At 27.3% G+C, this 11118-nt stretch overlaps 1 protein-coding gene across 2 annotated transcripts in view; it reads left to right on the top strand.

The window, feature by feature from the left end:
• The window catches only part of Ache-2 (acetylcholinesterase 2), a 116275-nt gene that overhangs the window by 40175 nt on the left and 64982 nt on the right, over positions 1–11118 (top strand). The gene's annotated exons all lie outside the window — the stretch shown is intronic.

Here is an 11118-nt window from a genome sequence, read left to right as displayed (position 1 = left end):
AATGAAGTCGAGCCGCCTCGCCTAACCAGATCCAAAATGTCTTAATGTTCAAATTTCTTATTGTTAGTATCAAATATATTAATTAAGGCTGCGTTCCAAAACGTCATTCGAATGCATTCCCTCTCTCTCTATATATTACTCGGAGAAAAGTGATACAGAAGCAGCCTTCTGTTAAAGATTTAACTATTAAATTTTTATGTATTGCATAATTAGGCTGCATTCTGTATCACTTTTCTCTGAGTAATATAGATTCTCTGAGTAACGCAGCCTTAATTAATATATTTGATACTAACAATAAGAAATTTTGGATGCATTCTGTATCACTTTTCTTTGAGTAATATATATATATATATATATATATATATATATATATATATATATTGTGTATATATAGAGAGAGGAATGCATTTGAATAACGTTTTGGAACGCAGCCTTAATTAATATATTTGGTACTAATAAGAAATTTGAACATTAAGAAATTTTGGCTCTGGTTAGGCGAGGCGGCTTCGCCGAGCTCAACTTCATTCTTGGCTGTAAAGTTAGTTTCGTTATCAGGAAGCGATCATCACTGCGTAAACGCTGAGAATCATTTGATCGTCGATCTGCTAGGCGCGTTCCTTTTATACGAATCGGGGGGAGCGACGCCGCACCAATCACGTTCTTGGCCGTGAAGTTGGGTTTCGCCGTCAGGTGGCGACATTGCTACGCAGTCTTGTGGTAGTCGGTGGGGAGTGGGGATCAGTCTTTCGCGGAACGTGCAGCATGGTGGACACATAGAACGGGCAGGTGGATAGAGAGAGAGAGAGAGAGAGAGACGCTTCGCCGAGCTTGGCGTCGTTCTTGGCCGTGAAGTTAAGTTTCGCCGTCAGGTGGCGACACGCAGTCTTGTGTCAACTTCGTGCGGAACATGTAGCGTGCAGCGTGGCGGACATATGGAGACGTGCGAATCTAATGGAAATGCACAGGTATTGTGATTAAAAGATTCTTGTAGAGAATTCTATGTTTTTGTTCGCATTTTTCTTAAAGATTTAACTATTGAATATTCAATAGTTGTGCATTGCATAATTATAATAAATTTTATGCATTGCAATAATAATTTTTATGCATGCATTGCAATTTTTAAGATTTTATTATTAAAAGAAAGAATATAACTTCGCTTCACTTCACGCGCATAATTATATTCAGTTAGATTAAAGGAAATGAGAAAAATATATATATATTGAGATATATAGATAAATTTTAGAGGGAGAGATATATATATACATAATTTATCAAATTAAATGAACAGGAAACAGAAAAAGAATATTTGTTACAGTTTACCTTCATTACACAAATACCAATCTACTGTTGAGATCTGTTTTATTTTTATCCAACTACAATTAAAGTCGTTTTAAAGTACTAGCTTAACTTGCAAATCGAGTATAATTTGTGCGAGTTCTACCTTCAACAGAACATGCTTTTACAAAAAAATGTTTTCTCGTAATTAACGACATCTTTCCCTTTTTTCAACTGTTCTCTTGTTTTAAATTGTTTTGCACATTTTTAGTTAATTACTAAGAAAATACTAACAAGCGATTATTCATCATTATAAAATCTTTAGAGCGTAAGACAAACAGAAGCTGTGTGCTATTAAGTATAGCAGACTTTAATAGCTGTTTGTTATTAAATTAAAACTGCTATTATTTTAAACTGCACATCCCCAATTAATCATAAAATAAAATAAAACTAAATAAAATAAATAAATAATTTATCTGTCATATTAACTTACTATTTGCATATTTAGAGACAATTCTTTATAATTTTGTTATTAACTTTAATATACATTTTTTCAAAAATTATTTTGAATTTATTCCTCGAAGTACAATTAATCTTCATTAGTTTCATATCATGCGATCTAATTCAACTGCATGCTGGCAATAAGAGAGAGAGAGAGAGAGAGAGAGAGAGAGAGAGAGAGAGAGAGAGAGAGAGAGAGAGAGAGACCTATATTTAATCTTCTTGTTTTTCTCTGTTTTTTTTTATTCTCTATTGATTGATAAAAAGATATCAATATATAAATTAAGAATGTGCTTTAATATAAAATTACAGGTATCGAAGTGATTTACGATTTGAAATATACTTTTATTTTCTATATTTAAAAAGAATTGGTCCATCTCTAATTCAGAGTTATCTTTATATTTTTATATTATAGATGGACAAATTTTTTTAAATATAGAAAATAAAAGGTATATTTCGAATCGTAAATCACTTCGATGTAATTTTATTAAAACACATTCTAAACTTATACATTGATATCTTTTTATCAACAGAGAATAAAAAAACAGAGAAAAACGAGAAGATTAAATGTAGCTCTCTCTTTCTTATTACCAGCATGCAGTTGAATTAGATCGCATGATATGAAACTAATGAAGACTAATTGTACTTCGAGGAATGGATTCAAAATAATTTTTGTGAAAACATATATTAAAGTTTATAATAAAATTATAAAGCATGGTCTTTAAATATGCAAATAGTAAGTTAATACAACAAATAAATTATTTATTTTATTTTATTGTTTTATTTTATTTATAATTAATTATTAAAATGCTTTTCTTGCGAACATTATTAAAACATAAAAAAATACATATTTATAAATGCTCGTTTTATTTCTCTCTTTTTATTATGAAAAAATCTAAGAGAAGATATATGTATGCAATGACATTTTCTTTAAAAGAGTATAATTACAAAATATATATAAATTTAACAATATAATATATAAAAAACATTAATTAAAACTGAAGCTGAACATAGTTACAACATTAACACAAAGAGTATATATATATATATATAAAAATGATTCATTTTTATATTTTAAAGTATGACAAATAAAGAGGTTTGAGAAATGTACACGTTGTTTCATCTCTCATCTCATATCTATAAATAGTGTATGTATACACACACACACACACACACACACACACACACACACACACACACACACATGTATACACTATACTTATAGATGTGAGAGGGCAATACAACATTTTTATATCACCACATTTCTCAAACTTCCTTTATATCTTTTATGCTTTCGTTGAAATATGAAAATAGACTTCTTTTATATTTTTTTCACATACTTTTAGTGTGCAATTATGTTATATCAGATGTATATTTAAGAGGTATACATCTTTTGTATGTATAAATATAATAAACGCATATGTGTGCACTCGCGTAAGAGAGTGAGAGAGGGGAGGGGGGAAGAGAAGAGATAAAAGATTTTTCGTTGTATGTGATTTTTTAAATCAAAATCATTGTATTCAAAAATCACACATGTTGTTTCGCATAAGAATTGGAAAACATGCGATGCTCTTTTCGCATATTGATAAATACATACATATTTTGCTGTATGTATACAATACATTAATATGCTCTTCACTATTCCATCCGATAGGTCACTATGAATATTGCGCGAATTCATATAACGTGGCTAATCGATACGATAGTTGGACATCCTCTCTTTCGAGCAACATACAGTTCAAACGAGCAGCATTATGCTAGTTATTTATAAAGTTTTCGTATATCCCTGTATCACTACGGATACGTAACTTTGGTATAACATTATCGCTAATTACAAATTAATTTAAGGACTTGAGTTAACAAGTAAATTGTGTGTAGTTTTTAGTTCTAGTGTTTATGTTGCATTTTTCCATCGTTTTATGACGCGTTTAATTATTAGTTAGAACTGATATCTTGTCCCTTTGTTGAAGTTATGATTTCAAAATTGTTACAACTGGCCTCTCAGATTTTACTTACAAGTTTATTTCTTAAAATTTATGCATTTTATAGTGCTACAAGATATAACATGTAAAAGAAAAGAATTATGGAGTCGTAATAATATTCTTTCTCTATAAACTTAAGTTTTCTCTCTTTCTGTAAATTAAAAACATAATATTTGCCCTAATCTGACGTTAATTAAAGAATTTAAATTCTTACATATATAGAATATTCTGCATATCAACATCGATATCTCTCAACGTCGCATATATTTATATATATCTGCACATACACATATATACATATATTAATATATTAATATATTAATTACATATACATAAATAAGATTATGTATGTGTGTGGCACAAATTTGCATGCAAATTGTTATGTTAAATTTTCACGTTCTCGTAAAAAAATTGGATACAAGATTTGCGCAACGCTGGATAATTTAACCTTTTTTAATCTCGTGTTTTGGTAAATGCAATATGGAGCAATAATTAATATTTACGAGTTGATAATATCAGCATGAATGATTGTAACATTTGCCTTATAATAATTCGTATAATCCTCTGTTATAAAAGATTTATATCTGTAATTATACATCGCGTGATTAATATTGTAAGTCATATATTTTTATTATTGTAATATGGCATATAATCAATAAATTGTTTAACACTTGAATCATAAAGGATATAATATATATATTTAGGGAAAAGTGTAATAAGTTTAAGTTGAAATTGAGATAAAATATTTAATTCATGAATGCGTTGAAAATTTGACAAATAATGATTTTCATAAAATTTTGCCAAAAACTTTGTAATTTTATTAATGTTTAATTACTTATATATCTTAATTATTTCGAGCTATTACTTTATATTGCTAATCCAGATCTACTATTGTTGCATCCATTTTTTATTAAAGAATAAATTTTTGATAAAAGTGTTCAATGATTTAGATATCAGGGGAAAAAGTTGTCCACATATAATTAAATATAAATATATATAAATGTATATAAAATATGTTGATACACGTTTTTCTTTCTTTTGTATAATCTCTGTTTGTACAAAAATATAATAGGAATAATGGAAAAAAATAATTAAAAGAATACTTTTTGCATTGTTTTTTTTTTTTTTTTAGAAAAAGTAAAATTTGAAGAAGTGAGAAAGAATTATTGATATATAATTATATATAAATTTATATATAAATATATTTTATATATAATTATATATAAATTTATATATTGATATATTTTTTCTTGGGAATGTAAAAAGTGGAAAGAATTTTGATGAGTTGTGCAATATCAAAAGCTTTCATGGCAAGTCTTGGAACATTAAGCGTTTTATTCAGCCGGAAGAGAACTTCATTCGGTTTGGAAACTTGTGAAATCGATCCCGACCGCGATATAATGACCAAATAAAGGTGTAAACAGAAAAATTGAAGATTCTCACATTCGTATTCTCTCTCTTTCTCTCGTTTTCTCTTGTGCACGCGGGATGCGAGAACTTCGTTTTGCGGCAGTCGCTGTGTATCACAAATAGTTTTTTTTTTAACTTTGTAACTTGTAACAACAATCGGTACCAGTTGAAAATTCTACCAATCATCTCGACTATACGTCATCACAAAATTCTTTGACTTTCGAATATCTGTAACTGACATATGTCTCGTAACATTGCGAAATTGTTTCGGAGAACAAAAACTCTTTGATATATAAAAACAAAAATAAGGAAAGAATAGCATGAGGATTCAATATACATATCAAATACTCTTATCAAATGAAATATATAATAATCTCTGTCCGTATGTGTGTACAGAAAAAAATAATAAGAAGAACAAAAATAATTAAAGCAAAATTTTTGCTCTTTTTTAGAAAAAATAAAGAACCTTGCATTGTTCTTATGGGAAATGGCTTTCCCAGTTATATCGTGATGCAGCCAAATCCATTAAAAGTCATTTTCCATCGGAATAGTGCGGAGTCCTTTAAAAACTAAAGAAAAAGTTGGCCATGTATAATTATATATAAATTTATATTTATTTATATATAATTATTTATAAACAATTTTGATTTCTTCAAATGTATTTTTTCTAGAAAAACGATGCGAAAGAATCTTCTGATATTTATAAAATTAAAATAATCTGATAATTGTATTTTAATAATGTTTATCTATGGATAATAAGAATGACATTGAGAGATTTCTTGAGACATTAATATATTAAAAAGAGAAATTTATATCATAAAAATTAATTAATTAATTAATAATTAATTTAAATTTAAAAAATGTGAATATAATTTTGTTTATATATTATATATAATATAATTTTGGTATATTTAGTAAAAAAAACATTATAACATAATATATGAACGTGTTTAATTCCATCAAGTAATTTGCGAATTACGAAGAAAATTAATTCCGCTGCAATTATTTTCTTTCAAATAAACGCAGATGAAATCCATTTCTCTTACCTTTCTGGTTGTGAGTAAGTACCGAAAGATCCTTGTGAATTCTGATCCTTATCAATTTTCTGCATTACTCCGAGCATTACGACGGTGTCTGATTAAGAAATGCACCACTATGCATCGCTTAGGATTTCTTTGTCGTCAACAATGCTTTTAAACCGGGAAAGGACGCAAAAATAGAGAAGCTTCGTATAATTCATCTCATAGCTTTTATAAACTTAACAGTCGTTCTAGTGAAAAGATATTTTGAATTTAAAGGATGTTTGAAAGGATTATCGTATAGAACTCGCGAGTGCGATCATTACTTGAGTCTCTTTATTGCCAGTTCTTCGATATAATTTTACGATGTATAATTTCAAATGCTTACTTATAATCGCTTTATCTATTAATTATATTCAGACACACAATATTTGAAATAATTAAATCATGTCTTTATAAAGTATGGTAATAATTCAAATTTTGTTTCAAACAAACATCATTAATAATAAATATATAATGTGTCATGTATATATGTATGATATCACTGTTAAATTTGTTAGTATTAAATATATTTGACTGTGTAAAAGAAATAGGTACAGGTTTCTCTTAGGAAGATAAAAATTATTTTGAATTATTACGAATTCTTATAAATTCATAAGCTACGTAAATTATAGAGACGTCACAATATGTCCTATTTTAAATTTATTAGTTGTTATTTTCCAATAATGTTTATCAAATTGATAGCTAATATCAATGTAATTATTTTTTAATATGTATTTTATAAATGAAATTATTTTATCAGAAAAAATATTACAATTCTATATCTATTAATAGATATAATTACACTCGCGAGAGAGAGAGAGAGAAATAGAAATTAATTGGAAGCTTTGCATTCATGATTTAAACGGTTTATGAAAAACAAATAGAGAGATAACGAAGCTGCTTGTTTACCGGTGGGTTATTGATTTAACTCGAGTTCTGGCAACTTGATTGATCAGGATTTAGTCTTGTAATTCTTGCAATTGATTAGTTACCTATAAACTTAACTTCGGTTTAGTTCTAAAGCAAACAGGAGCACGAACTTATTAAGCGCAGTTAAATTATGTCCGATGTTATCTTCGCAATTATCGGAAAAAAACTTGTTTTTACAAGACTAAGATCGATACATCAAAATGTATTAAAGGTTTCCAAAGGATCGAGACAATGTAACACAAAAACAATACGTTAGTGCTAAAAATATACAAAGAAAAATCAATTTTTCAAATGACATTACTTAAATATGTGTGTGTAAATAAAGATAAATTAATATATTTATATTATTTATTTCGTATATTAAGTTGTTTCTATAAAATAATATTAGATAACTCTTTGAGCAAACCACTATAAAGTCAATATGATCTGGGACGCAGTGATGGTTTCGATGTATATTTTGAAGCTTCATTAGTATTCAACTATCGTTTCAGACTATCGTACGTAATCCATTTCTCATCGCAAGTAATGATCCTCTCCAAGAATGATTCTACATTTCTGATCGTCAAAAATGAATACTTCCATATTTCTGCTTAATTGCATCGCAATTTATGAGCATTTGTCAATTTATCCGGTAATTATTTAACCAATTTTTTTTTACTTTATCTATTGCACACAGCCAGATATTGAGAACATTTTACATTAAATCTTTCTTCAATTAAATCTTCAGTTTCCAATTTCAATGTACATTATAAATTATCCTCTTTTTGTCTATTTATTTTCCTATTTCAACCATTTCGTTTCTTTATATATGTATTTTAAATTTATTTTATCAATACGCTCGTATATTTTTTAAGATATATCATATTATAATAGAAATATATGATTTATCAGATAATATCAGAATATTCAAATACTTAAGCTGCTTTTACAAGGTAGTTTTTTTAACGTACAAAACAATACTTTTTTTTATTACAAAATATACCGCGCTCAAAGAGGCATTGTGTGCAACGGTGGTGCACAAGGTTTTTTATTACCTTTTTTTTTCGGGCACTTCACAGTTTCAACGCATTTCGTGCATGCACTTGCGCATGTGTCGCATATTAGTAGATACTCACGTATGTTATTTGCCGACAGAAACATGTTGTTCCTGTTTGTGAAACGCTGCGCGTAGTTTGTTTCACGCACCAATCGTTGTTGTGGAAGTCGCCGTCTGTATAGTAGCTTAATGGAAACGACATTTTCGTTGAAAACTTTCAAACTTTTATGAATCTTATTTGCCTTTTCGTGACATCGCCGAGGTAAATGCATTGCTAATAATTATGCAAATTTCTACGGTGATGTCGGGGATGACAATTTGTGCATATTTCTCTAATCATTGAAGACCACTTTTCTGTAGTACAGAAAATTAATTTTGTGGGAATAATTATTTCTCTTGACTTTTAATAAAATCTAGAAAGAGTAGTCGATTTTTTAACTATATATAATAATATGTTTACATTATGAATATCGGAAAGTAATCTATCATTTACCATGTTTGTGTAATATCTTTTCGATATTGCTTTTTGACAGATGATTATGCAAACTGCAATTTGGATAAAAATTTAAAGCATTAAATATCCAATTTTAAAGTAAATTATAACAAAAAGAGAGAGAGAGAGAGAGATCTCACATAGATATCTGTAAAATATAAAATTTGAAGAACAATCTAATAAAAATGTTCTCTCTATCTATTTATCTTCTTCTTATATTTTACTCTTTTTTCAAATATCGTATCGACTTTTTTTGAATGTCATTACTTTTATTCATTATAGAAGGAAATTAAAAAGAAATATTTTAGAGAAAAAAATAGAGAGAAAAGAATTTTTATGCAATAAAAAATTAATATCTTTAATTATTTATTTATTTATTTCTTTATACAGAAACTAGTTAAAAGACAAAATTAAAAATTTCAGATGTGAAAATTCCTTATCTTGTTAAAAGTTAAAGAACAATATCAAAATTTGTACAATTATATTAAATTTTTTTATTATTAAATTTACTATGTTATATAGAGATAAATATAATGTAATATAATATATTAATATAATATTTTTTGTTTTTATGTTTTATTATCCTTTAATAGTAATAAATAAATGCTTTATACGTCTTATTTTAATACAGTTATTGCATAAAGATATAATTCTTGAAATGACAGGACAATTTATGTACATATGATAATGTAATTCTCTCTAAAAATATTAGTCTTGAAATTTGAGATCAATTCACTTATAATTTCTTGACACACTTGATACACCATTTATAGCTTGTGCTCGCATCTTGACTCTAATGGCTTACTATCGAGTAACGGATGAAGAAAATGTATGAAATGCTTAATAATATAGGCAACCAACATTTTCGCGAAAGTGCTGCCAGTATCTAACAAAAATGGCATTTTAAAATTACATATATCTACGAAGATCAACGAGTTTCATAGAAAAACGATACTCTGGAGCTATATAAAGTATAGAATTTTGATATAGTATTCGATATGCATAGTTTCAGAAGTACATTGTAAGTAAAAATCTCTTATTGTACTATCAAAACCTTCTAATAATACCATACTATCATTATCATTATTACAAAATTGATTTCCTATGAGAGGCGAGAGTTTAAAATTTCACAACATAAAGATTTTGTAAAATTTAAGGGTTTGAAAAGTTTATAATATGAAAAGGATTTAATTCGAAAAATCCAAGCATCTAAAGCTACGTAGAAATCGTAGAATAATTAATGCAAAAAGTTTGCTACAATCAAAAATCCTATGATTCAAGAATAAAGGATCAAGTCGACATAATAGTGACATCAAGTATAGATAGACACAGATAAAGCGACTAGCAACTATATACTAGATAATCCTGCAGGAACATGTCCGAGGGGACAAAATAATGCGAGTTCCGATGCGAATACTGTTAAACATGTCCAGTTCTAGTCATAGATATTGAGATATATGGGTTACTATGAATTCGTTTATGTCCGATTGTAGTCTTGATTGAATGTGCAATGTATTATCAGCTTTGCGGTTCTGGACAATGCATTTAAGGAAACAAGAATTATCTCCCTATTCTACTCTCTGAGAAACAGCGCAGGATTTCATTAAGATTAAACTTACACACGGACAATGAACTTGCGTTAATAAACTTTAATAGATGCAAAATAAAAAGAGTACAATATAAATTATTATATTCAAACTGGTGATTTATATATACCATTGAAAAATTATACAAATTATTTTATTGACATATAACAGTTCTATGACTTCTTAATATGATATTTATTTTAAAAAGACATTAGTAATGTTTAAATTTGTATCTTAAATTTGTATATTAAAATTTATATGTTTAACTTAAAAGAAGAAAACATGAATAACAGAAATAATTTTTAAAAGAAAATGGCAAATTTTTTAATATTTGATGGAGAAGCCACATTTTGAAAATAATGATTTATATATGTTTTTTGTTTGTGTTAAATTGTCTGTCTTATCGTTAGATTTGTGTATAATTAAAAGATTTTTATATAATATTAAATACATATAATACAAAACATATCATCCAACATCCAACATAGAAAAGCCACTTTAGAAAAGAACATAATCTTTTTTTGAACCTCAAAAAGCAAGTAAAAACTATGTTTGTAAAATCAATAATGCAAGCAATCATTGAACTAACTTTATAATGTAAAGATAATATCAGTAAGATGTATTTTCTGATAAAAATAGTAAATTAACTGGCAATCGTTAAAGTCTATTTAATTATATCAGATGTGACATTTCGATTAATGAACTAGTCGATAAAGTATTCCATTTCTCAAAATAACTTTTACAATTAAATTATACGAACAGAGAAAGAACTTGGAGTAATCACATATTTTTCGCTATTTCCAATAAATCAATTTATTCAGGCAAATGGAATTCGCAACAAAAA

Source organism: Prenolepis imparis, unplaced genomic scaffold (genome assembly GCF_030444845.1).
Source record: "Prenolepis imparis isolate NDT839.2.m4 unplaced genomic scaffold, iyPreImpa1.0 SCAF_10, whole genome shotgun sequence".
Classification (NCBI taxonomy): domain Eukaryota; kingdom Metazoa; phylum Arthropoda; class Insecta; order Hymenoptera; family Formicidae; genus Prenolepis; species Prenolepis imparis.
The sequence above is the reverse complement of the archived record's forward strand: the minus strand, read 5'-3'. Positions and strand labels throughout refer to the sequence as shown.